The following is a 27,846-nucleotide window of genomic DNA, read 5'->3' as shown; positions in this document are numbered from 1 at the left end:
AGGGAGTATAAGAGCCTGGATGGGTTCTCTTGTTTCTTCTGTGCAGAAGGTGACAGGCCCAGGAGAAGAAACATCTGGAAATCAGCGGCTTTTGATATATGTCTGTTGAAGAATAGGTTGTGTGGTTAAGTGTCAGAAAGTTGGGTAAAATAGTCAAGAAGTCTTTTGGAGATATGGATACTTCAAAATGCCTACAGCGTACGGTAATTTGTGATCATTTGGAGAGAGAATGCTCCCTAGCCAAAGGCTAAGATCTCTTGGAAATTTTCTCTGACTAGCCTGTCTCATGATGGCTCTTTGCTTGCTTTGTGTAACTATAACATTCATGTGGGCTGTCTAATATTCTCTATGTTTATATGACGTATGACTATATGATACTGTAGGATATTCCCAAATTGTATTTCACCTACTAGATTATCTTGTCCTAGGGGGTCACGTCCTTTTTTTGCATTCTCTCTAGCTCAGTATATATCTACTATGTTCTAAACATTTTTACATATGGCTATGATGTGATTTGGGTCTTAGAACAATTTTGTAAACTGAAAATATTGTCATTCTGATTTTTGCAGATGGAAACACAGATGTAGAGTGTCAAGTAACTTATACAAATTTACACAGCAAGCAAGTGGCAGAGTCCAGATTTAGATTAAAGTTCATGATCATTCCTCAGTATACTTTCCTAAAGACACAGAATTATTCTGAAAAGAGTACTGAGATGTCCTTTAGCCGACAAAATAAAATAAAGAGACAGCTTTTTTTTTTTTCATGGAATTAGTGTGTTTTTCATATCATCTGAATATTATGTCCATTCTATGTTGGTCATTCATGGAATGTGTAATCCAAGGTTCTGCTTTGAACTGGTACTTGATAGAGATGGGTTCATGGGCTGACAGTGTGAACCCAACGCTCATATGAGAGACCATGATGCTCGTCTGTTGATCTGGAGGTTTAGTCAAAACAGTAAGGTAAGTTCACCAGAAAGGAAATGTAGCTCACAATTAAGCAATGTGAATGCCTCTCACAGAGTTTTCTCTTTTCCTTTCCCCTGCGCTGAGGGGTGGGCTATTATTTTAAAATGCAACAAATACCGCGTTCTGTAATTGCTCATTCTATCATATTTTCTCTTTTCATTCTTCACTGTTCCTCCTGCCATCTTGATGACACTTCCTTCAGGCACTCACAAATTTCATCCCTCGAAAATGGAATGTAAAAGCCCATTAAACTATGCCACACATGGCAATTAATTGCCAGAAGAAAGTCACCCAGAACCTTGATCTCAGACCTGTGCTTTGAATGATGTAAATCCAACTTATCTCACTCTGAAGCTTCTTTGAATTTTAGTGTCTCCATCACCATATGGTAACACTGCTCCCTTCTTCAGGGTAATTTAATAAAAAGATGGAATCACCCCATATGCATTTTTAATTGCATCTCTTTGGATAAAATAGGTTGATGTCAGAAGAGTCTTCTTTCCTGAACTAACTGCAGATGTGTTTTTAATACAAACTGTATCAGTCTATAAGAAAGCTAACAGAAAAGCTCTAACAGGAAGCTCATGAAAAATAGTCCCTGTCGGCCAACTCATGAGTCCCAATTGCATTAAACAATTTCACATTAAATCTTTATTTTGATGGTTTTTATTCAGCTTATTCATGCCTCGGACCCATATAGGGTGTCACAGTTATAAAAATGTCATAAAATAAGGCCACGAATGAAATTATCTTTAGGTATGAAATAACTTATTCATAGATGAAGGTAGATTGTATTAGCTTTTACTGAGCAAGGGATTTGCAGATTGTCTCTGGGATAATTTGGTAACTGCTATCTTGGGTTGTTTTCTGTCCTTTGGATGTGTGTCTATATTCTCTAAAACTCTTTCGATTTTAGCTGGAACATCCACTCTCGTGGCTCCAAAGCAGAGCTAATCTGCTTTTCTGCTTCACAACCTTCATCTGTGTTTTTGTTTTGCCTCAGCAAGTGAAGGAAAAAGATCAGGGCATGAATCTCTCACTCCATTAGAAGGATGCATTTCCACTTTCATCCAATTAGCTGCTGTAATTTGAAGCTTTGGGGGCCTGCTGATAAGGTGGGAGGCTGGCAGAAGCAAGGCCCGCAGAAAGCTTTCCGAGGGCACACAGTGAGTTGTTATCATGAGTTTCACTGGAAAGATCAAGTATCAGGCCTGCTCACCCCAGCCTGATCCGCCAATCCTCATATATATTCATTAACCATCGATATGTGGTTACTCAGCAAGGTTACACGAGCCTTCACACACAGGTACTGTAAGGGCTGAAGGCAAACGGAACCAAAGCAGCCAGCGATTGGATCAAATTTCTAGCACAGCTTGTTCTCAGGGGCAAAGGGTTTAAGCAGCTATCTTCATCCCCTCATTAGGTATTTATATATTTTAAAGTTCATTTGTTTATTTTTGGGAGAGAGATTGTGAGTGTACAAGTCAGGGAGGGGCAGAGGGAGAGAAAGAGAGAGAGAGAGAGAGAAAGAGAGAGAGAGAGAATATCCCAAGTGGGCTCCACGCTGTCAGTGCAGAGCCCAATGTGAGGTTCAAACCCACGTAGGGTGAGATCATGACCTGAGCCGAAATCAAGAGTCTGATGCTCAACCCACTGAGCCACCCAGGTGGCCCTCCCTCTTGTAAACATAATGGTATCCTGGAACTTTTAATCAGACTCCTTTCATTCATTTTTACTGATCTCTTTGATAATGAACAGGGCAAAGGAACTAACAAGACAATGGAACTTGTTATTTCTGAAAGTCTGAGGAGACTCTTGTAAATTCCCAGCACAATGAGGCAATGATTTGCACAGGCAAAAGGGCCTGAAAAGTCCCAACACCCCATTTTTATGTCTCTCTGTCACTTCTTGCAATATGAGCGGAGAACACACGTACTTCTAAAAATAAGGCCAGATATTCTCTGACAAGTTTAGCCTGACTATAAAGGTGATGAACATGAAAGGGATTCTGCTCTAAATTTAGGCGTTGGGTATTTTCTTTTCTAGAATGATCTCCCATTTTTCCTGGGAAAACTCCAGCACCGAAAAACTGTTTGTGAGAAGTAACTATGCAAGGAAGATTCTTTCCACAAAGAGAAAACTCGTGGACTCGGAATATCTAGTCAATTGCTTCTGAGGGCAAGGATGGGCTTGGCGAAATGGAGAAGTCAGATAACACACTTGGGGTCTGGATCTCTCTTATTTTACTTCTGCAGTATCCTCATCTGTAAAATGAAAGGGAAATTGTATACTGGGAAATTACTAACACGTCTTTTGGTTTCAGTGTTCTATGATTGGTGAGGTGGTGTATCTCAGTTTGGGATTGGCAAATATTGAGCTTGTATATCGCCATTCTTGCCAGCTATATTAACGGCATACACCTCTAATTAATTGTGAAAACTATTCCTGCTGACCTTGGAATTCCAAGGCCTTAAAATCCTTCTCAGCACAGAATTTCAAGCAACCACTATCCATCGTATGAAAAACTTAAGTGCCATTCCGGATGTAATGAACAGCGATGTAATGACAAGACAAAGGACTGGACAGGAATCTGATCTTGGGTCTGATTTGATGCTTCTGTGTAACCCCTTGAGAGGTCAATTAAATATTTTAAAGTTAAATTTGATACAGCTTTTGCATGAAAATAAGTTCTCATTTCTCGGCGTAAGTGCCAGAAGTGCAACTGCTGGTCCTGTGATAGTTGCGGATTTCATTTTCCAAGGAATTTTTGGAGTGGCTATAATATTCCCACCAAATACATTTGAGGGATCCAGTTTTCCTGCGTCTTCACCAGCATTTAGTGTTCTCACTATTTTACATTTTAGCCATCCTGATATCTCATGGTGGTTCTTTTAAAAAATTTTTTAATGTTTATTTATTTATTTATTTATTTTTGAGAGAGAGAGTGCGAGTGGAGGAGGGGCAGAGAGAGAGGGAGACCCAGAATCTGAAACAGTCTCCAGGCTCTGAGCTGTCAGCACAGAGCCTGACGTGGGGCTAGAACTCATGGAGCATGAGATTATGACCGGAGCTGAAGTCAGACGCTTGATCGACTGAGCCACCCAGGCGCCCCACTCATGGTGATTTTATTTTTCATTTCCCTAATGGCTAATAATGGTGAAGATATTTTCATGGTCTTTTTTACCTTCTTTATAACATCTTCTATGAAATGTCTCTGCCTGTCTTTAGCCCAAATTCTAATTGGAATTTTTCCCTTTTTTACTTCTGAGTTTTAAGAGTTTTTTTGTTTTGTTTTGTTTTTTACATATTCTAGATACTAGTTCTTTGTTGGATAAGTAGTTTACTAACATTTTCTCCTACTCTGTAGCATGCGGGGTTTTTTCTTTAATTTTAGAGAGAGAGAGAGAGAGAGAGAGAGAGAATGAAAGAGCATATGTGCTCATGGAGGATGGGCAGAGAGTGGGAAAGAGAGAGAATCCCAAGCAGGCTCCTGCACAGACTGTGAGATCATGACTTAAGCCGAAACCAAGAGTCAGACGCTTAACAAACTGAGCCACCCAGGCACCCCTGTTTTCATCCTTTTAACAGGGACTTCCCCAAAGCAAAAGTTTTTGATTTTGAATTTAACATTTTATGACTTTAATTATTTATTTATTTGGAAAATATTTAAACTTTTTAAACTGAAGAATAGTTGACAGACGATTTTATATTCATTTCAGGGGTACAATACAGCGATTCTACATTTATATACGTTACAAAATAAGCACCACAGTAAATCCAGTTACCATGTGTCACAATGCACAGCTATTACAATTTTATTGGTTGTATTCCCTATGCGGTACTTTGCATCCTTGTGACTTATTTGTTTAATAACTGGAAGTTTGTACCTCTTACTCCCCTTCACCTATTTCACCCATTTCCCCACCCCTCCCCTCGGGCAACCACCAGTTTGTTCTTTGTCTTCGTGAGTCTGTTTTTGTTTTGTTTTGTTGGTTCGTTTGGTTTTTTAGATTCCCCATATAAGTGAATTGTCTTTCTCTCTCTCACTTCTGTCTTACTCATTTCACTTAGATAATACCCTGTAGGTCCATGCTTGTTGTCACAAGTGGCAAGATTTCATTTTTTATGGCTGAGCCATATTCCCATATATTTCTTACCTATTCATCTATCAGTAGACACTTACGTTGCTTCCATATCTTGGCTATCATATAGACAAACCCCAGAGACATTGTGGGTTTGGTTCCAGACTACTGCCATAAAGTGAATATCACAATAAGGTGAGTCAAATGAATTTTTTGGTTTCCCAGTGCATATGAAAGTTTTATTTACACCAAACTATAGTCTATTAAGTGTGCCATAGCATTGTGTCTAAAAAAAACCCCAATGTACATACCTTAATTAAAAAATACTTGGGATACCTAAGTGGCTCAGTCGGTTAAGCAGTCGACTCTTGGTTTCAGTTTAGGTCATGATCTCATGGTTCGTGGGTTTGAGCCCCACGTCAGGCTCTGGGCTGACCGCATGGAGTCTGCTCAGGATTCGCTCTCTCTCTTTCTCTCTGTCTCTCTGCCCCTCCCCCACTTGTCTCTCTCAAAATAAATACACAAACATTAAAAAAAATATTTTATTGCTTCAGCTCAGGTCGTGATCTCATGGTTCATGAGTTTGAGCCCCACATCGGGCTTGTTGCTGTCAAGCACAGAGCCTACTTCAGATCCTTTTTCTCCTCTCTCTGCTCCTCCCACGCTCATACTTGCTCTCTCAAAAATAAATAAATATTACAATCTCTCTCTTTGTTCTCTCAAAAATAAATAAATATTAAAAAATAAAAAAATACTTGGGGCGCCTGGGTGGCTCAGTTGTTTAAGCATCTGACTTCGGCTCAGGTCATGATCTTGTGGTTCACGAGTTCAAGCCCCACGTAGGGCTCCGTGCTGACAGCTCGGAGCCTGGAGCCTGCTTCAGATTCTGTGTCACCTTCTGTCTCCGCCCCTCCCCCACTCGCACTCTGCCTCTCTGTCTCTCTCTCTCAAAAATAAACATTAAAAAATTAAAAAATATAAGTAACTAAGTAAAGAAATACTTTACCGTTAAAAAATGCCAACCATCATCTGAGCTTGCAGTGAGTCAAAACCTTTTTGCCTCGATGTTGATGGCTGTTGATTGATCGGGGTGGTGGTTCCGGAAGACTGGAGGGGCCACGGTAATTTCTTAAAGTAGGACAACAAGGAAGTTTGCTGCATTGATTAACTGTTCACTTCATGAACAATTTCTCTGTAGCATGCGATGTTGTTTGATGACATTTTACCCAAAGTACTTTCAGAATTAGATGCAATCCTCTCAAACCCTGCCACTGCTGTATCAACTAAGTTTATGTCATATTCTGAAACCTTTGTTGTCAGTTCAATAATCTTCACAGCACCTTCACCAGGAATAGGTTCCATCTCAAGAAACCACTTTCTTTGCTCATCTATAAGATGCAACTCCTCATCCGTCAACATTTTATCATGAGATTGCAGCAATTCAGTCCTATCTCAGGCTCCACCTCTAACTCTAGTTCCCTTGCTATTTCCACCATATCTGCAGGTACTTCCTCCACTGGAGTCTTGGATTCCTCCAGGTCATCTGTCAGAGTTGGAATCCACTTCTCCCAAGCTCCTGTTCATGCTGATGTTTTGACCTCTTCCCATGAATCATGCGTGTTCTTAATTGACATCTAGAATGAGGAGCACTTTCTAGACGTATTCCATTTATGTTGCTCAGATTCATCACAGGAATCGCTATCTATGGCAGCTTATCGTCTTATAAAAAGTATTTCTTAAATGGTGAGACTTGAAAGTTGAAATTACTCCTTGATCTATGGGCCACAGAATGGATGTTGGATATATACCTAGAAGTGGAATTGCTGGATCATATGGTAACTTTGTGTTTAATTTTTTGAGCAACCATCATATCATTTGGTAATAGCTGTACTATTTTACATTCCTATCAGCAATGCTCGAGGACCCCAATTTCTCCACACCCTTAAATGACACTTGTTTGTTCTGGAGAATAGAATTTCCAAATATAATTTGGAATTATATCTCATTGTGGTTTTGATTTACATGTCCCTATTGATTAGTAATGTTCAGCAGCTTTTCATGTGCTTATCAGTCATCTATACATCTTCTTTGAAGAAATATCTATTTAAGTCCTTTACCAATCTTAAGGTTGGGTTGCTCATTTTTTTTTTTTTAATTTTTTTTTCAACGTTTTTATTTATTTTTGGGACAGAGAGAGAGACAGAGCATGAACAGGGTAGGGGCAGAGAGAGAGGGAGACACAGAATCGGAAACAGGCTCCAGGCTCTGAGCCATCAGCCCAGAGCCTGACGCGGGGCTCGAACTCACGGACCGTGAGATCGTGACCTGGCTGAAGCCGGACGCTTAACCGACTGCGCCACCCAGGCGCCCTGGGTTGCTCATTTTTGATTGTCAAGTTGTTGGAGCTTTTAAATTAATTCTGGATATTAATCCCTTATCAGACATATGATTTGCAAGTGTCTTCTCTGATTCTGTGGGTTGCCCTTTCACTCTGTCAATAGTGTCCTTTGATGATGTCCACTTTAACTATTTTGTTGTCCCTCTTGCTTGTGCTTGGTGTCATAATGAAGACGTTGTTGCCAAGTCCAATGTCATGAAGCTTTCCCACCTATGTTTTATTCTAGGAGTTTTATAGGTTTGGCTCTTACATTTCAGTCTTTAATCCATTTGGAGTTAATTTTTTTTAATTTAAAGTTTATTTATTTTTGAGAGAGAGAAAGAGACAGACAGAGCATGAGGGGGGGAGGGGCAGAGAGAGCAGGAGTCACAGAATCCAAAACAGGCTCCAGGCTCTGAGCTGTCAGCATAGAGCCCGACGTGGGGTTTGAACTCAAAACCGTGAGATCATAACCTGAGCCAAAGTCAGAAACTTAACTAACTGAGGCACCCAGGTGCCCCTGGAGTTTTTAATTGTTAAATATAATGTAAGTATCCATCTTCATCCTTTTGCATGTGGACATCCAGTTTTCCCAGCACCATTTGTTGAAAAGACCATCCTTTCTCCATTTTGAATAATCTTGGCATCCTAGTTGAAAATTATTTGACAGTATATGCATGGGCTTATTTCTAGGCTCTCACTTCTGTTCCATGGGTCTATGTGTCTGTTTTCATGCAAGTACAATGTTGTTTTGATTATTGCAGCTTTGTAGTAAGTTTTGAAGGCAGGTAGTGTGAGAACTCCAACTTTGTTCTTTCTGAAGATTGTTCAGGCTATTTGGGTCCTTTGAGATTCCATATGAATTTTAGGATGGATTTTTCCATTTCTGAAAAAATATCACTGAGATTTCCCTAGGTTTTTTTTTTTTTTTTTTTCCTATAGGGATTGTATAGAATCTGTAGCTTGCTTTGGGTAGTACTAACATCTTAATATTATCAAGTTTTCCAATCCATGAACAGGGGATATATTTCTATTTATTTGTGTTTTTACTTTCCTTCAGCACTATTTTGTGGCTTTCAGTGTATAAGTCTTTTATCTCCTTGGTTAAGTTTTTCCTAAGTATTTTATTATTTTTGATATTATTACAAATGGAGTTGTTTTCTTAATTTCTTCCTTACAGTGTTCATTATTAGTGTTTATAAATGTAACTGATTTTTGCATGTTGATTTTTTATCTTGTGACTTTACTAGATGTGTTTATTACTGAATTCTAACAGTTTTTCTATTTGTGAAACATTTAGGGTTTTCTACAATAAGATCATCTTATTTTGAACAGAGATAATTTTACTTCTTCCCTTTTCCATTTGGATGCCTGTTTCTTTGTCTTGCCTAATTGCTCTAAAAAAACAACAACTAGGGGCGCCTGGGTGGCGCAGTCGGTTAAGCGTCCGACTTCAGCCAGGTCACGATCTCGCGGTCCGTGAGTTCGAGCCCCGCGTCGGGCTCTGGGCTGATGGCTCAGAGCCTGGAGCCTGTTTCCGATTCTGTGTCTCCCTCTCTCTCTGCCCCTCCCCCGTTCATGCTCTGTCTCTCTCTGTCCCAAAAATAAAAACGTTAAAAAAAAAAAAAAATAAATAAATAAAAAAAAAAAACAACAACTAGAATTTCCAATGTTATGTTGAATAGAAGTGACAAAAATGGGCACCCTTGTCTCATTTCTGGTCTTAGAGAAAACTCTTTCAGCTCTTCACCTTTGAGTTTGATGTTAGCTGTGGGTTTTTCATATGTGGCTTTTATTATGTTGAGGTGATTTCCTCCCATTCCTAGCTTATTGAGTGTTGTTGTTTTTAATAATGAAAGGATGTTGAATTTTGTCAAATGCTTTTTCTGCATCAAGTGAGGTTTTTTTTCTCTCCATAATTCTGGTAATGTAGTGTATTATATTGATTGATATTCATATGATAAGCCATCTTTGTATTCCAGGAAAAAATCACACTTGGTCATGGTATATAATCCTTTTGCTAGTATTTTCTTGGGAATTTTTTATCAATAGTCATCAGAGCTATTGGCTTTTAGTTTTCTTTCCTTTTTTATTTATTAAAATTTTTTTTAATGTTTATTTATTAGAGAGAGAGAGAGAGAGAGATTTAGCAGGGGAGGGGTAGAGAGAGAGAGAGACACCAAATCTGAAGCAGGCTCCAGGCTCTGAGCTGTCGGAACAGAGCCTGATGCGGGGCTCAAACTCACGAACCCCGAGATCATGACCTGGGCCGAAGCCGGATGCTCAACCGACTGAGCCACCCAGGCACCCCTAGTTTTTTTTTTTTTTTTTCTTGTTGTATCTTTGTCTGGCTTGGTAACAGGGTAAGGCTAGCCTTATAGAATGAATCTGGAAATGTTCTCTTCTCTTCAATTTTTGGAAAAGTTTGAGAAAGGTTGGTGTTAATTTTTCTTTAAATATTTCGTAGAATTAGCCAATGAAGCCATCTAGTCTAGGGCTTTTCTTTTCTTCTTGAGAGGTTTTGGTTATTAATTCAATCTTATTAATTATAAACTACTCTAGGCTGAATTGTATCCCTACAGAAGTCATATGTTGAAGCCCTAACACCCAAGACCTGAGAATGTGACTGTATTCGGAGACAAGGTTTTAATGTAGTCGTTAAAATGGGGTTGTGGGTAAGCAATACGACTGTTGTCTATATAATAAGAGATTAGGACACACACAGAGACGTCACATACGTTCATGCACAAAGGAAAGAGCACGTATGAAACCCACACTGTGAGAAACTAAACGTCTGCTGTTTAAGCCACCTGGTCTATGGCATTTTGTTATGGCAGGCCCTAGCGAACCAAACTGCGGGTCTGTTCAGATTTTCTATTTCATCGTGATTCAATGTTGGTAGGTTGTATATTTCTGGGAAGTCATCCATTTCATCTAGGTTACCCACTTTGTTGGTATATAATTGTTCATAGTACTCTCTTTTACTCCTTTTATTTCTGTACAGTTGATAATAATATCCCCTCTTCCATTTCTGATTTTAGTTTCTGTGGGTTTTGGCTAGAGTAGAAGTGTTATTGTCTAACAGTATTCTGTCTTGCTAGGCTATCCCTTTTCTGCCCCTTTGATATTTTCTAGTTGCCTGTTTTTTCAGCTCCATGTCTGGGGTATATGAAAAGAAAAAGGTGCTCCAGGGTACTTTCCACAGTGTTGTTCCTTGGGTACCAAGTTCCCTAGCAGATCACCGTCTCTCCGTTTTGCAGATTCTTTAAAAAAATTTTTTTTTTTTAAATAGTGAGAGGGTTTTTAGTTGTACTTTTCAGAAGGCAATGTGAAGACTGGACTAGATGATCTCTAAAATCCCTCCCTAGTCTGTGGATTTTCGGATAGGCTTTTCTGATTTTGAAATAACTAAATCCTAAGTAAGCAAACAGAGCCACTGTTCCCTTTAGGTGGAGAGTAAATAGATTAGGGCTCACTGCTAGCATCAAAACAAAGGCAGAGGCGTCATCATTCTACTGTGTTTAGAGAAACTTTAGGTTTCCCCAAAAGTTTTTCATGGGAAAAGCTTTTCTTTTCTTTTTCGTTTTCTTTTTCTTTTGGAGTGGAGTTCAAAGGTTAAATTTTCCTGTTTTCTTTCTCTCTCACACTGCTAGTAAACTTGCTCTGGGGGCTGAATATTTTCGCTGGCCTTCTAAACTCTGCTTACCCTATTGTCAAATGGGGGCCTATCGGCACCCAGGGTCTGGAGAGAGCTCCGCACCCAGGAATTTGTCTTCTCCACCCTCCTTTCCCCATAGGCAACCTTGTCATTGCCTCAGCCCCCTGCCTTGACCCTTTGATGTCCCTGCTAATGTCCACCGTTGAGTAGGACAGCTCGTTGTTAGTTCTTGTCCCACATCAGAGGTTGTTCAGGTATATTCCAGAATCTAGTCAGAAGCTTAACCAACTGAGCCACCTTGGTGCCCCATGTTAACTTAGGATTAAAGAAATTATTTAAAAATAAATTTCAAAGGGCCCTGGGTGGCTCAGTTGGTTAAGTGTCTGACTCTTGATTTCTGCTCAGGTCATGATCTCATAGTTTATGAGTTCGAGCCCCACGTTGGGCTCTGCACTGACAATGCGGACAGAGCCTGCTTGGGACTCTCTCTCTCTCCACTCCCTCTGAAATAAATAAATAAACTTAAAAAAAATTCCCAAACACTCAGAATGTGTCACTTCCTAATTGTTTTACTATAGTTTTCCATTGCCTATACTTGTGATGTTATTTACATCTATTTTGCCTGTATGGAAGAAATACTATAGAAGGGTGTGCTCCCAACCTCACAGGCAGTGATATCACACTGGTGGTTTGAAACTGGCCATAGTGGGAGTACTTAGAGTATGGAAGTTGGAAAATGCCACAATCAGAGCTGGATTTATTGTTTTGTTGACTACGTAAACTTAAGAAACTGATGGAGGGGTGCCTTAGTGGCTCAGTCTGTTAAGCATCCGACTCTTGATTTTGTCTCAGGTCATGATCTCCTGGTTTGTGGGTTCGAGCCCCTCATCGGGCTCTGTGCTGACAGTGTGGAGCCTGCTTGAGGTTCTCTCTCTCCCTCTCCTGCCCCTCCCCCACTCGAGGGCCGTGCATGCATTCTTTCTGTCTCTCTCTCTCAAAATAAATACACTTAAAAGAAAGGAAAATGATGGAGAAATGTCATTAATGCAGATTAAACTCACGTCTATAGTGGTTATATTATAAATATTCCAAAAATTGAAGAAAAACCTTCTAGTATTCAAAACTATCATCCACCAGGAAGTGATCCTCATGTCACTGATGAGTGAGTCATGTGCTAACATATGTTTCTGTTGTTTCGCTGTTTTATTCATTAATGTAAACAAAAGTATCCACTGGCATTCACATCAGAACTACATCCGTGCCATCAATGATGTGAGTGGCTTTTTGGTAAATTGCATACTCAACGAGCATTTTTTCATAGGCTGTTTCTGTCAAAACATGGTTGGATGGCAATTATAGGTTAGCAACTGATACAAGTTTGGTAAAAAAATAAGCAAAAGGATTCTGTGAGAATCAACTTACATGTAGAATTTACAATAAAAGTATCATAAATTTTATTATTATTTATAAATCATGTGCTGCACATCCCTTATATCACTAAAATATATATATATATGTGTATATATATGTGTGTGTGTGTGTGTATATATGTATGTATATATACACACACACACACACATATATATACACACACATATATATATGTACACACATGTACACACATATACACACACACACACATATATATATATGCATATCTATTTTTTATCCTGGGGAGCCAGCTGTTAAACATTTATCCTTATGCCACTGTTCAGACCCTAATTCTTCACCAAGGGACTTCAAACACCTTATTTTAAAATTCTTTTCACAACCAGAAGATGTACTTTAGGAAAACTTCTGTGTATGAAAAAAGTTTGCTACTTGACTGGATTATTCTCAAAGCCCCCATTGTAATCCATGAATTTGCCAGCAGGTGTCACTGTGGTGTAGGGTCACAGTCTGAAGGGCTCCAGGGTTGAGCTCCAATGAAGTTACACAGTATCTCCTAAAGTCTCTTTATGGAAAGACAAAGTCGCATCCAAAATCTCTGCAAACAGGCAACACAGTCACAGAGGTATAATCTTCTAGTTCTGTTTGTTGGCTTGTTTTATATTTTTAAGTCTGCTGCTACGTGTATGTTCAGAAGGCCTGAAACTCTATGGCCTTGCTATTCAAAGTCTGGTTCATGGACCAGCATCACAGGCATCACCTGGGAGCATGTTAGAAATACAAACTCTCAGGCCTGCCCAAGACCTTTTGAATAAGAATATTCATTTTAATAAGGTCGCCAGGGGATCTCTGTGCACATTCAGGGGAGTATGGAAGCAGCTTATAAGTGGCCCATATATTGACGGTTACCACGAGGCTAGGAACAAGATGGAAAAATACTATCCAGCCTCATCGGTCACGAGAATGCAGGTAGTGGGAAAGAGAGGGACACTTCCCGAGGGAGATGTCTGATATTTGCCTTAGTGCATGTTGGATTGCCTAATGTTTTTCTTTTTCATTCTGGAAGGAACTTCTCTGGGTCTTTTCCCACATAAACCGATCGAGCTAACTTCGTCGGTGTTTATCTGTTGCTACGTCGCTTCCACGCTCTGTGTTTCAGCCGTACTAACTTACCTGCCAGTGTGACCTTCTTAAAGCTCCAGCCAGACTGTATCTATCACTCCACTCCTTAAAGTGGCTTCCTCCTGCTCCTAGAACACAGACCAGAGTCTCTGTCATGTTTTGTAAGGGCTCCTAGGATCCAGCCCTGACTCACTTTGCCCTCCCTCTTCAGTCCTTCTCCTCTCCTTAGACCCAACACTCAGCTCCACTGGCCTTTTGGCCTCTCCTCAGCTCCATTGGCCTTTTGGCCTCTCCTCCCTCACAATTTTGGGCATTGGCCCATTCTGCTTGCTTTCCCCAAATGCTGCACCCCCTGCCCCAACTCATCTATTGCCAAACTGATACTTTCTTTAAAGAACTTAGGAAGTCTATTCTAACCCCCCTCCTAGATGCATCGAAGTCCTTCATTATATGATCCTCTAAGACTTGCATTTTCATTTTGTATGCTTATCATGTTTGTGACGACTCTTTCAGAGGACTCTTTTCTCCGGCAGACTTTTCTCTATAAAGGAGGGAGTATGTCTGCCTCGTTCATCCAAACACTCTGCCATGGCCTTCGACATCCTGAACAATCTGGTCCCCATCTCCCCCACCAGTCCTTCATCTTTCTGCTTTCACCATCTTCTGCCATTCCTGTCTCTTGCCTTTCCCTTGTTCTCCTGTCTCCCAAATACACCAAACATCTCTTGCCATAGGTTTTCGTACTAGCTGACCTTTCTGTCCTGGCCCTTTCTCCACTGTTTTCCTAAGGTCTTTAAGTCCTAGTTATACTTCTGGAGGCAGACTGGATTGGAGGTGTGGTGATAAGCTTTGGTTTCCATCTTATACTACATCTGTCTTTTGATGGATTATTTTGTGGTCCACTGGTAAACAGAAGAGAGCTGACCTGTCTTGTGTATATTTGACAAAGGTATGACTCTGGGCAAAAGTCCCTTCTTCTGGAACACCAGGTTGCTAGGTTCACTTCTCCACCAGCTCAGACCTGAAGATTGAAGTGGAAAAGAATGGAGAAGAGGCCACCATTACCTTTGGGAGATAAAGAGCCAAGAAGACTTGGGAAACGAGATATAATGGTAGTGAGAGTTGTTTGTGATTTTTTGGCCTACCTATGAAAGTCTGAGAAGTGGTTAAGGCCCCTTCCTTCTTCATTACTCACAAGTTTACAAAAATAATATTAAGGGAGAAACTAAAATGAAGGCAAGCAATTCAAGTTGTGCTTTCTCTTAGTGTGACAACAGAATTGTTGCTTAGAGAACAAATGTGTGCTTCCATTCTTTCCTTCATTCAGCTCCCTGCTTACAGAGCTCTTGCTGTATGCAATGTCTTGCATTTGGGCCCACACTCATTTTTCTTAACCCAACTACAACGCTTAAACACACCGAACCTTGATCCCCTGATGAATCCATCCTTCAAAGCTTTCAAGTTAAACTGTCTGTTCCTACGGGAAACCTTCCGTGATTCATTCCCTATGAAGAATTCCTCACTCTCCCTATGTGGATGTGTACAGTTTTATTCACACTATTTAGTTTAATACAGTTAATTCAATTGAACAAATATTTGTGAAGTGTCTGAACTGTTCCTGGAAATATGCTAGTTGCTGGAATTATAAATGTGAAAAACCACAGTGCCTTCTCCAAAAGGGTTTATAACTGGCCTGGGAAGTCCACTGTAGATGGGCAAGAGAGAATGAAAATCACAGACTGAGAGATGTGCATATCATAACATGTCTGGGAAGCATTCCCTGGTGTGGAATGAATGGAGCATAGGTTTTAAGGAAAGGAGGAAGAGGGAGCATGGTAGGAGATGGAGGGAGAATAGGTAACAGTAATATTAATATTAACTACAGGGACACCTGGGTGGCTCAAGCATTAGTTAAGCATCTGACTTCAGCTCAGGTCATGATCTCACAGTTGGTGGCTTCAAGCCCTGCGTCAGGCTCTGTGCTGACAGCTCAGAGTCTGGAGCCTGCTTCATATTCTGTGTCTCCCTTTCTCTATACCCCTTCCCCACTCATGCTCTGTCTCTCTGTCTCTCTTTCTCTCTCAAAAATAAACATTAAAAAATTAAAAAAATATATTAGCTACAAGCATTTTATTTGCCAGGAACTAAGCCAAGCAGTTCACAGTAACACAGAGATGTTAAGTAACCTGTACAACGCCACACAGCTTGTTAGTGGTAGAGCCAGAATCTGATGTACAGTGTGCGAACTTGAATTTCATTGTAGGTAAATCGTCAGTCCAACGAGCATTTAATAGATACCTTTGATGCACGAGACACTCTTCTAGTTAATGTGCGTGTCTATCTTCCCTACTGGTTTGTGATTACTCCAAGGGATGGAAATTTTTATATTTATCCTTGTCAATCCCTTGCATTGGAGAGAGCCTGGAATGAAGCAGCCATAAAAGAATTGTAGTTCATTGTCCCCTTCCCTCCTCACCTTCTTTAAAGCAATGCCCTTCTCTCTAGGCTAGGAGCTCCCTACAATCACTAAACCCCAGGCCCTCTTCCTCTCTTCCCTTTAGTGGTAAGTATTTGCTGGTGAGGCGATTTATAAGGTAGAAATGTTTGTTATTCTTTCATACTCCCTTAGGTCATGCTTTTGCTTAAGTGAATCTTTGGACAGAAAGCAACAAAATGTTCTTTGAAGAGGAAAGACCCATTTATAAGAAATACCAAAGTCCTAGTGTTATAGTGATGGCAGACTAGAAACATTAAATCTTATAAGAACACTTCATTATGAACGCTCGTACTTCTTGGCCGCCCACATTTACTTAAGAGTTAAGGGAAAACGAGGAGGTTGGCTTGTAGCCTGGGGACCCCAAGTCACATCATGCGATGAACAGGACAATCATCATGCGATGAACAGGACAAACAGGACAATTAGCTGTGTCAAGGAGTTGTGTTATAGATGTAATGGTTATGGTTCCAGTAGCAGAATGAGAACAAGAAATATTAAGGGGAAGACATTTCTGGCCTTCCAGATCCTACATGAAGATAACCACCTCTCTTTTAATAAATCTTCTGAGAATTAGATGTTGTTTAAGAAAGTTCTACTGTTGTTTTGCGTTCTGAAAACCTACTCCCCCAAACTACTCTTAGGCCCTGTAAATGTCCTGTGTTTCAAAATTTCCCGTAGATATATATGACTGAGTGATAGCAACACATCTATACCTCTTCCCCATCTTTTCCATTGTGAAATACTTCGTAATTTCTAATTTTTTTAAATGTGATTCCTAGAGATGGGAAAGGAAAGGAATTGACTAGGAAAAATGGGACACTTGACACAGAAATTTAACATGCGGTACATTGCTTGAAAAGCACAAAAGGCAGTCAGCATCTACAATTCCTGGGTGTTGTGAGCACAGCCTAATGGTCTTCGGGGAAGCATAATATATTTTAATATTATGCTAAGATAATATCAAAATTATCTTAGTAATATGTTAATGAGCTAATTTAAGAGTATAATTTAAAAAGTGTAAAAGGGTTTTTATTGATATATAGATGTCTGCACAGCATCCTTTCTTCGGGGGCGGCGTGGGGGTGGGCGGTGACCCTCTGCTTTGCTCCCCAGGTCTTCTTGGATGCCCCTCTGCCACTTACCAGCTGGTACTTTCTTTCTCTTCCCAGATTGGAATGTGGATACACAATACAGAATGGCCAGCCAGTGCTCGAATCTCCCTGGCCAAGATAATTGGTTCATGCTCGGACAAAGGACTCACCAGAGACAAAAGGTTGTGGTTTCTTTTCTTTGCCAAGGAAGGCTTTGGAAGGGGGCAGATTTTTAGATCAGGCCTTACCCGATGTGTGTAAGGGAACAAGACAGGTACATGTGCTGAGGGGCTGTTGGCTCATGAATTGCCCCCTCCAAAGGATCCATGCCCAGAGACCACTCTCATCTCAAACTGTCCGGAATTCGCCTGTGGAACCACCCACGTGTGGCTGACCACGGCCACGGCTGGAGGCTTCTTTCCACCTCTCTCCCGTTGCACCCTCTTCTGAGATTCCTGAATAAGTGAGCCGCTTTGTTGTGCCTACAGACAAAGCAAGGGAAAAAAACCTCCCTGGATAATTTCTCAGGTTCCATCCACTCCACACTTTGATAGGTGGAGTTAAGTGTGGGCACAACTAGGGGCCCAGAGGAAATCTTGTATCAATTCCAAATCACTGTGAGTGTGCAAGATGGCACGGGAGGAGCTGGCCCTTCTGGGGCAGGCTGCCCTGGAAATTCCGATTCACCAAGAAAGAGTTAAGCTGTCTTGAATGAGTTTATCAGCTCTGCATCCACGTAAGAGATAAGAGAACAAAACTGCTACTTTTCCCAGAAAAGTATTAAAGGGTAAGTGAGAAGAGTTATTTATACTTTCGGCTGTCACTTTCAGTGGGCAGTTAAGATTGCCCTAGTGAGTGGCCTCTGCTTACTAATAGAAGGAGTAGGGAAAGAAAAAATGGAGTTAATGTTGCAATAAAGACATGACAGGGCCTCCGGTTTCCAGGATCGGCTTGAAATGAATTAAAGCCAAACTATACCAACAAATCTGTCATGCTGCCCTGAAAACAGGAAGTCTAGGCTGGGCCAGTAAGAATTAGTCACGGCACACACAGGCAAACCCTACCAGACCGAGAATGAAAAATGTGCTTCATCTGCAAAAATCAACTTTTGGAATTTGTACAGTGTTTTCCATTACCCACTCTCTTTTCTCCAAAGGCCAGTCATCAAATAATGCTTGGCTTACTTATGCTTCTGCTGCACCATTAAGTGTATGAATTTGTATATGAAACGGAATCCCAAACTAGCTGTGTGCCCCGAGATAAGTGATCTCATCTCTCTGCACCTGAGTTTTGTCTTCTGAAGAACAAAAACAACAAACAACAAACAAAAAACGAGGTTGGCATCTCATGGATCTGGGACCTCAATGTGGGGGGAATTAGGAAATAACGTCCTGGACACTTGTTATGCATCCACGAAGTGTTCAGCGCTGTGCTGAGAAATGGTGAAACAAAAAGGAAGAAGATTCAGCCTTTAGAGGATTTCCGGTGCCTGCAGGGAGAGGTACGTTTAGCAAAAGGTGCTATAAAAACGGTAATAAGGCTGACAGAAGTGTACATATATATGAAGTACTTCATCGTGTGTCAAATGGGTTTTTCTCTGCCCCAGAATTGGAGCCAAGGACCAAATGTGGATGAAGACCCTACGTGCATCACATTCCAAAGAAACTCTTGAGCTAAAGAGGCCAGCTCTGGTCTCCCTGGGGTTTATTTGGAGGGGCCAGAGCTATGCTGGCCCTACCTCCACCTACCCCTGTCAGGAGAGGAGAACGGGAAGGTAGAGAAGTCTGAGTGAATGGCACATGATTCCAGGTGAGAGACTAGTGCCTTTCATCCCCGAAGCCAACTGAGTGGGGTTCTAAGGGGATTTCTTGTAAAGGCTGGAAGTAACTTCAAGACATAGAGATTGACATTTCATTCCTTGGCTCTGTAAATGCTGAATTGTCAACCTTCTGGAAGCGCCCTGATGCTCCTGCACACAGAGAATGTCTTAAGAGTTATCGGAGGAGTATGCCGAAGTCCTAGGGTCGGGCCTACATTGTCCTTTTCTGTCCCAGAATCTCACGTGTGCCCTGAGGTTTGCAGACATACTTGAGCCAATAGGGTTCACATCTAGAGATTTCTGAGGAGGAAAGACCCACCAGAATGGGCTACTCTCATAGGCTTGAACAGATTGTAGTATCCAATGTTTGGGGGGAAAGGCGGGACAAGCTATGCCTCATCCCAGCCCTTCATAGTCCTTAGAGGGTACAGGAGGGGACTCCAACATCCCGGAGACTTCAGAGTCCTGGTGGCTCTATGTGAAGAGCGCCAGGTTTAACTGAGAAGCGGCAGCTGTAGGCTGGCCTAGGGAGCCGCTGTACCCCACGATACACTGTTGTACGCGGAGGCGCAGCTCTGGTGCTTGGAGATGGTGGTCAGATGGTGGAGATACTGTGGAGAAGTCCTCAGTAATGGAGGGGCTGGGTTAAAGCCAATCTCTTTCTAAGAATACCATCACACTGCTGACTTAGAAGCCACCAGCACTGGGTGCAACCAGACCGAACCAGACCGAGTCTGGGGAGGGTCCCTTACCAGGCAACTGCCTCCACCAACCCTCTTCCCTTTTCTCAACACTAGAGGAACATCAGGCTAGAAAAAGGAACGGGTGTTTTAGATCCAAATCGAGAGATTTTCTGGTATCTCACAGGTACTAAAAATTCAGAGTCTGCTCCATGTTGTTAAGGGAGGTACTGCCCAGAGGGGAAGAAGGAATCAAGGTGGCCTAGTTGAAGGTAGTTACTAGAGTAAAAATAAAACAGTTCCATATTTATACCCCAGTAAGCCTTCCAAACATGCTCCACCCTCCTTTTCAACATCAAGGATTATGCACTTCATACTTGCAGACAATAAAAAGCCATCTGAGTGTTTGATAACACATGTTAGGATGCTTTAATGATGGAACTCTGGCAATGTTACAGAGGCAGAGGCAGAGGACGAGGAGATCAGAGAAAACAGGAAGGCATTTTGCAGGATTTGCAATAGCTCCGTTCAGAAGCAATGAATGTCTGAGACAGAGCGTGACAATGAGGAGGAAATCAGCACTAGCCCAGAGTTATCTGAAGGTCACTGGACAGTAGTAAGAGGTGTGTGAGAAGGAGCAGTCACATGTGACTTCTAGCTCGACCTGTTAAGGTAGGTGATCCTGCTATGAATCATGGGACGGGAAACAGATTTGTGTGGGAGGAGGGTGGGAGGGAAAAGAATAATAACCAACATTTATTAAGCATCTGCTGTGTACCGACACTTTTCTGAGTGGCTTACACATTTCAGCCTTGTCATAACCTTACGAATAGATACTATTTCTATGGAGGAGGTAAGCTACATTTGGTTTCATGCTGTCACATTTGAGGTGCTTATTTGACAATCAGATAGATGTTTGGTAGGGTTTTGGAATACCTCTCTTGAATGTAGGAGTTGAGTTGTGGCTGGACACGAAAGAATCCCACAGATGGTGATCCTTGCCTCTGGAAAGCGTCTGGGGGAGCATGTCGTATTCACACTGCCACAGACCCTGTGAAACTGGGAAGCCAACCCCTCAAAGAACATAAAGGAGAGGAGTGTGACAGAGGTTGCTCACATAATCCATGTCCTCTTCTTCCTGGGGGCCCCGTTAGGTGGCGTCTCCCAGCCTCCCTTGCAGCTGGGTGCGGCTGATTTCTAGCCAGAGGTATATGCGAGCAGAATCCTTGTGGCCATCACCCATGCAAAATTTCACGTGGGTTTTCTCATTCTCCTTTCCGCTCCCAGATAAGACGTCCAGGGAGACTGGGGACGTCATATGTATTTGACAAAGCCTCTATCAGCCTGGTTCTCTGAGTGACTATGTAGGGAAGAACATTCCTCCCTATCATCACCAACCCTGATGACGTGAAATTGTCCCGGGCTGCCAGGTGAGCAAGAAATACATGTCTCTTTGCACTTGAGTCATTACATATTCTGGAGTTTCCTTTTTACAGTAGTTACTACCGTGACCAAAGCACAGAGGCCCATGGAAGCCACGATGAAGCACTAAAGAGGGGTGAGCACTTCTTTATGCTGTAGCGTCTTATGTGGAATTCACACTTCCTTCAAAGGGAGCATACGCTTAGGTTAGGTTTGTAGAATAAGTCAATAATGTGACTTCACTTATTATAAAATTTCCCACAAAATAAGTGAAGACCTAAATCCCAGAGTGACTTAAAAAAAATTTGGGGGCACCTGGGTGGCTCAGTCGGTTAAGGGCCTGACTTGGGCTTAGGTCATGATCTCGTGGTTTGTGAATTTGAGCCCTGCATTGGGCTCTGTGCTGACAGCTCAGAGCCTGGAGCCTGCTTGGGATTCTGTGTCTCCCTCTCTCTCTGCCCCTCCCCTACTTGTGCTCTCTCTCTCTCTCTCTCTCTCTCTCAAAGATAAATAAACACTAAAAAACATTAAAAAAAAAAAAAACCAAACAGTTTTCTCCCAATCTGCCCCCAAACTTCTGATCTGGTCTGCTTTAACTTTTGAAGCAGGAGCAAATCTGGAGTGAAAGTTCACATCACATGCTGCAGGGACGAGTTCCTTTCTTACTTCAAGGCATCTGACTTGCACGTGCTCTGCTCAGTACAGTATATCAGGGGATTCCCTTTCTTTGCAGGCACAGCACAAAGTGAAGGTCAATCAGCACATAATTGTAGGAACATTGCTGTGTTGAAAGCAGACTTCATTACTCTTCGTGAATGCTACCTGATATTGACTGAGGCATCATAAGGAGAAAAAAATTAATGGATCCTGCATATTTTGCAGTGCAATGTACTGTGATTACTGTGGAGTATGTATTAGAACTTTGGTTGAAAGTGAAGTCCCTAAAAAAAAAAAAAAAAAATGAAGCCCCTGTGCATTTTGCACAGGAATATTATAACGGGATTTGCAGACACAAAGCACACTGAACAAATCATCGGGACACACATTTCAGGCATTTTCTAGGACCAGCTGCTAAGTCATGATTCAGACACATGCCTTACTGTAAATTCCATCTCAAGGCACCAGCAACTTTTCGCTCTGCGTGTGTGTGCGTGTGCACGGGCGTGTGAACTCCCTTGTGAGCAGGAAGCCCGCAGACACTGGACAAGGAAATGTAACACCCAAAGGGCCGCTAAATAGGCTTCGCCCACTTGTAAAATCAGCATCCTCAGCATTAAGATAAGATTGGGTGGCAAAATGCTTAATTCTCATTTAAACAAAATTGAGCCTCACATATCAGGAAAACATACCTTGGAAATAAGACCTAAGCGAGCTCCAAAGGAGAAAAGAAGCAACTGAATGCACCCTCATCATCTGAGAGACAGCCGGTCTCGTAAATTTCACATCAACTTAGTTTGGCCTCTAAACCAAATCTGCCTTAATGCTATTTGTAGATATAGATTGCTGTCTTTTTCATTACCGTTATCAAATGATGCATTTGCGGCTCAGCTCTGAGCTTCTTGACCCATTAAGTGGATTAGATTGCCTGTTGCCTTTGTCCTTTTGGCTTTTGCTTTATCCTCAAATATTCTACCCTTTTATACTACGTACATAACATACACACATTATTATGTATGACATGCACATACACGTGTCTGCAGTCCCAATTAGCCTGACGACCCCAGCCCTTCTGTTTTTAAGAGGACTGTGTTCAAATCTCTTATCACAGTCATCAATCCTTCCCTGTAGCAGCAGCAGGAGCTAAAATCCTCTGAGAAATGGAATGTCACAAGCCCAGCCCAGGGCTCCTTGTAGAGCTACACTCAGCAAATTGCGGATCATGCTCCCTATTAGGCTCCTGGCTGGTGCATCATGGTAGATTCGTTTTCAGGAGCAGCTTATGTGCCACCCCCCCCCCCCCGCCGCCCTGCTCCGTCTCTGTCTCATGCATGATAATCACAAGCCCATAGGAGCTGCAGCAGAAAAAAAAAAAAGGCTCAGGACAAGTCCTGATGGTGTTATTACCATGAAAATGATGCTCTCGTACATTTGGGAAAAAGTTAGAGGGGGAAAAATAAAAGAGGGAGACAAAGAGCAAGGATTTGGTCCTGACTCTTGAAGCAAAAGGATACCTCTAGCAAAGTTTGCTGTAGATACAATTAACCTCCATGATCAGCTAAATATTGAGGGTCCACCATATGTGATATTACTCTGCTGGGTATTGGGAACGCAGCTCTGAACAAGACAGGTGCTCTCAGCAGGAGCTGGTTCAAGGAGACACATAGTTAAACAAGCAATCTTAGTAAAATATAGCAGCAATTGCTGTGATATGTGTACTTAAAATGAGCATTCAGAAGGGGATCCTAATGTGTTCTAAGTTTAAAGGGGGTTCTGGGCCCAGTTCCAATGTGGTGGTGGTGGGGGGGGGGGGTTTCTCACACACTACCAAACAATTCTTGGACACCAGTTAGGTGTCCTACAACTCAACTCAATTCTGACACTATCTACCTGGAGATCCTGCAGCATCAGTCCTGTAAGAGTGTCCCCCTTTTTTTCAGATGCCAGTCACAGGCCCAGGTTATCACCTGTGCTTCTGACTGATTGGCTATAGATTGGGGGTTCCAAACCTCCTCCTCAGGTTTGATAAATGTGCTCGAGTGGCTCAAGGGACTCAGACAATCATTTCACTTGATTACTGGTTTATTATAAAAGGGTATAATTTAGGAACAGTCAGATAGAAGAGATGCATAGGGTAAAGTATGGGCAAAGGGCCTGGGGTCCCATGCCCTCCCTGGGTGCTGCCACTCTCCCAGCACCTCTATGTGTTCACCAACCTGGAAGCCCTCTGAAACCTGTCCTTTTGGGGTTTTTACAGAGGCTTCATTATGTAGGAATGATTGACTAAATCACTGGCCATTGGTGATGGATTCAACCTTCAGCTCCTCTCCTGTCTCCAGAGTTCAGGGGCCAGGACTGAAAGTCCCAACCTTCTAATTACACAGTTGGCTACTGTGGCAACCAGACCCATCTTTAGGTACGGTCCAAAAGTCACGTCATCAATGTGACAAAAGACAACTTTATCCCTCTCATCAGGAAATTCCAAGAATTTCTGTGCCAGAAACAGGTCAAAGACCAAACATATATTTCTTTTTTTCCCCAGTGTTATTGAGAAATATGGACATACATCACTGTGTATGTTTAAGGTGTTTAGCATGATGCCTTGATTTATATGTATTGTGAAATCATCACCACATAGATTCAGCTAACATTCATCTTCTCGTATAGATACAATAAAAAAGAAAAGGAAGAAGAAAAGAATCAAGGAAAACAACTTTTTTTCTTGGATGTGAACTGTTAGGATTTACTCTCATGACAACTTCCCTGTATATCTTATAGCAGTGTTAGCTGTGGTCACCACGTTGTACATTACATCTCTAGTACTTATTTATCTTTCAACTGGAGGTTGGACCTTTTGACCGCGTTCCTCCAATTTCCCCTCCCCACCACCTCCTGCTCTGGTAACCACAAGTCTGATCTTTTTTTCTATGGGTTTGTTTTTTGTTTCTTTTGTTTTGTCTTCTTTTGTTTTTTAGATTCACATATAAATGAGACCGTACAGTATTTGTCTTTCTCTATCTGACTTATTTCACCTAGGATAAAGCCTTCAAGATCCTATCCATGGCAGCATTTGTTATCTCTTATCTTTTTGACGATGGCGATTCTAACAGGTGTGAAGCGATACCTCATTGTGGTGAGATGGTATTGCAATATTAAAAAAAAATTTTTTAATGTCATCCCTTGACAGTTTCCTATCAACGGGATTACCACTTGGGTGCTGCAGGTAAGAATTTGGTCCACCAAGATCCTTGTGCTAGTTGTTGTGAGCACCTCCCTGCTTCTTGTCACAGTCAGATTCTGAATGGTCAAACCCACAGATTCCCCTGTGATCCTATGATGAGAGATCCAAGTAGGGGATTCCACAAAGTGACCCACAATGCTGGGCTGGTGCTGGATGTCCTTCCTGGGTTCCCTTTTCCCACTGGCAGAACCAGAGGCTCAGGACAGACCTGTCCATGATGCTGTACTGGCCTGGGGGAGGGGCAATACGGTCGACCTGTAGTGGCTTTTCTTACCCTTCTGTGCAGTGTATCTTGGTCTGTCAGGTGCAAGGGGGTGCTTCGGTCTCACCTCTGTGTTACAGAATTCTCCCAGTGCTGTCTTGTTCTCGAATAGATGTCAACTGTTCTCTGTGAGGGGGGCCAAAGTCAGGAATGACCTATGCTATTGTCTTGGTGATGTCATTCCTACATTATGAACTATAATATCACATAGGGGAATCAAGGAAAGCTGCCTTTATAAATTGGCATTTGGGCAAGATATGGCAGAGAAGAAGAACTATGTATTTCCCTAGGAGATCCCCATGTCTTTGGTAGATAATAAGGGGGACTTGTAGCTTGTCTCCTAAATGGCCATCATCAATTCCTTTCTTCCTTTACAGGCATGGCATTTCCTCATTGAGAAGTGGAGTCTATTTCTCTCTCCTTTAATCTGGAATGATCTTAGTGACTTGGATTGATACTGTTATATTGCAAAAGAGATGTTCTGGAACTTTCAATAGCATCTTTGGAGAAATCCAGTGACCAGGGAAGAAGTCCAGCAATCCTGCGGCTACCCTGTTGTGAGATGCCATAGTGTTGTGAAGATATCTTAAAGGTGAGGTTGAGATGCCATGGAGATGGAGATAGAAACAAAAGGTAGGGAGAGAGAGAGAGAGAGAGACAGGGAGAGACCAGGTAGCACCATGGCTCCAGGTGTGTGAGTGAAGAAGCCACCTTGGAAGTGGTTCACCAGGCCCAGCTGCTCCAGCTGATGCCTAACACACAAAAGCATCTTGTTTACATCTTTATATAGCCCCCTACCCTTGACTCTAGGTTGATCTGTAACTCATTCTTGGTCAATAAAATGTGGCAGAAGTGATACTGTATACTTTCTGAGGCTAGAAGCCTTGAAGCTTTTGCCTGAGCCTCTTGTCATGCTTAGTTGTCTTCCTCTGCCTCTTGAAGTCCAGCTGCCATGATATGGGAAGCCCAAGCCCTATGGAGGCCATGCGTAGGCACTCTGGCTTAAAGTTCCAGGTAAGCTTCCAGCAGATAGCCAGCATCAACTGCCAGCCACATGAGTGGGTCGGTGTTGGTCTTTAGCCCAGTCAAGTTTCGGATGGCTACATACCCATCTGATATGAAAGATCTCAACTGAGAATTGCTTAGCTTGGTCCAGTTAGCACCAGAAGTTCAAAAGGTAATAATTAATTGTTGTTTTAAACCACCACATTTTGGGGCTTTGTATTTGCAGCAATAGATAACTGGAAGATAAACCATTGCAACTAGTGTTTAACTTGGAAAAACGCAGTGTAGAACCTAATGTATCAGAAGAAAAACATTTGAAAAATTAAAATGTAGCATGCCAAGGGGTGCGTGGGTGGCTCAGTCAGTTGAGCGTCCAACTTCAGCTCAGGCCATGATCTCACGGTTCATGAGTTTGAGCTCCGCGTCAGGTCTGTGCTGACAGCTCAGAGCATGGAGCCCACTTCAGATTCCGTGTCTCCCTCTCTCTGCCCCTTCCTTACTCACACTCTGTCTCTGTCTCAAAAATAAACATTACAAAAATAATAAATAAATAAAATAAAATGTAGCATGCCAAGTACTGAAAGGCAAATGAATTCTCTTAGGCTATTAGGAAATCATTTGTGAATTATCTATCATTGATCGTGATCTTATTTCAACTTTGGATGATATCCTCCCCTTAAGTCATTTTGAGAAGGGAAGATACTGAAGTTCTAGTATAAGGAGGGGTATAATTCTACCACAAGACACAGAAATGTACATGAAATGCCTCTCTTCCGCATGTGTTAGTACTCAAAGCATCAGTCAATCCACCAACAAATAAAAGTTTAATGACCCCTATATATGACATATATATGACATAGTCCCTGTTTTCAGGTTCCCAAAACATTTCCTAATAAGGTCTTTGTAGGCAGTGGGTGGGAAAACACAAAGCCTTGAGCAGGAAGAAACTGTACAGCCTATCACAGTGTCTGGAGCATTAGTTCCTTACTAATTCTGTTGGATAAATCATGTGGGAAATCAGTGCCCAATGCTGGTCACCAACTCAAGGCCAGGTGCGGCTTTACCTTCTAAAGCTCTAAAGGATGATATATGCCTCAGGGGCCTGCCTGTAAGTCTGAAAATTCTTCAATCAGTGTCAGGGTCAGGGAGGTCAGAATTGAGTGTTACCTGCGTGTATACATTATCTGAAATACATATTTTATATAATTATAAATCTATGTATGAATGTATATGTGTGTGTATATATCAATATGTATATATATGTATGTCTGTATAAAATCTTGCTTCCCTCTTGTTCTCCTTTCATTTTGTGCAAGGTAATGTGTTAGACATTATAGGGTTTATATAAACGTCTGTTTCTAGCTTGAGGTCTTCAAAGTGCCCAAGACTCTAATTTACTCAATCCTCCCTTTTTTAAAAGGTTGAGATGAAAAGTATACTGTGGCATAGTTTAAAGTTCAGGAGGAAGGATCTTCAATAGATACAAAGTAGCATGAAATAAAATAAGCCTAAGCACTTTACTGCGCTATGGAATTCTTATGTGGATACTAAGACACAGAGACACAGGGACTGC

General features: G+C 41.8%; 1 protein-coding gene across 4 annotated transcripts in view; it reads left to right on the top strand.

Moving 5' to 3' along the window:
• FUT10 (fucosyltransferase 10) overlaps positions 1–26,621 on the top strand; it is a 127,603-nt gene extending 100,982 nt beyond the window's left edge. Inside the window, exons 8-14 of one of the 4 annotated variants that reach the window (XR_004343506.1) lie at positions 17,266–17,369; positions 18,344–18,688; positions 18,794–18,996; positions 20,145–20,358; positions 20,974–21,116; positions 24,953–24,988; positions 25,646–26,621. The gene's annotated coding sequence lies outside the window, so the exon portion shown is untranslated. Of the gene's footprint in view, positions 1–3,017; positions 3,844–17,265; positions 17,370–18,343; positions 18,689–18,793; positions 18,997–20,144; positions 20,359–20,973; positions 21,117–24,801; positions 24,989–25,645 lie in introns of those variants that run through there. The other 3 variants (XR_003968216.1, XR_004343507.1, XR_004343508.1) reach the window with 3 other exon arrangements.
• The last annotated feature ends 1,225 nt before the right edge of the window (positions 26,622–27,846 follow it).

Source organism: Lynx canadensis, chromosome B1 (genome assembly GCF_007474595.2).
Source record: "Lynx canadensis isolate LIC74 chromosome B1, mLynCan4.pri.v2, whole genome shotgun sequence".
NCBI classification, from domain to species: domain Eukaryota; kingdom Metazoa; phylum Chordata; class Mammalia; order Carnivora; family Felidae; genus Lynx; species Lynx canadensis.
Note: the sequence above shows the minus strand (reverse complement) of the source record. Positions and strands in the feature narration are given on the sequence as shown.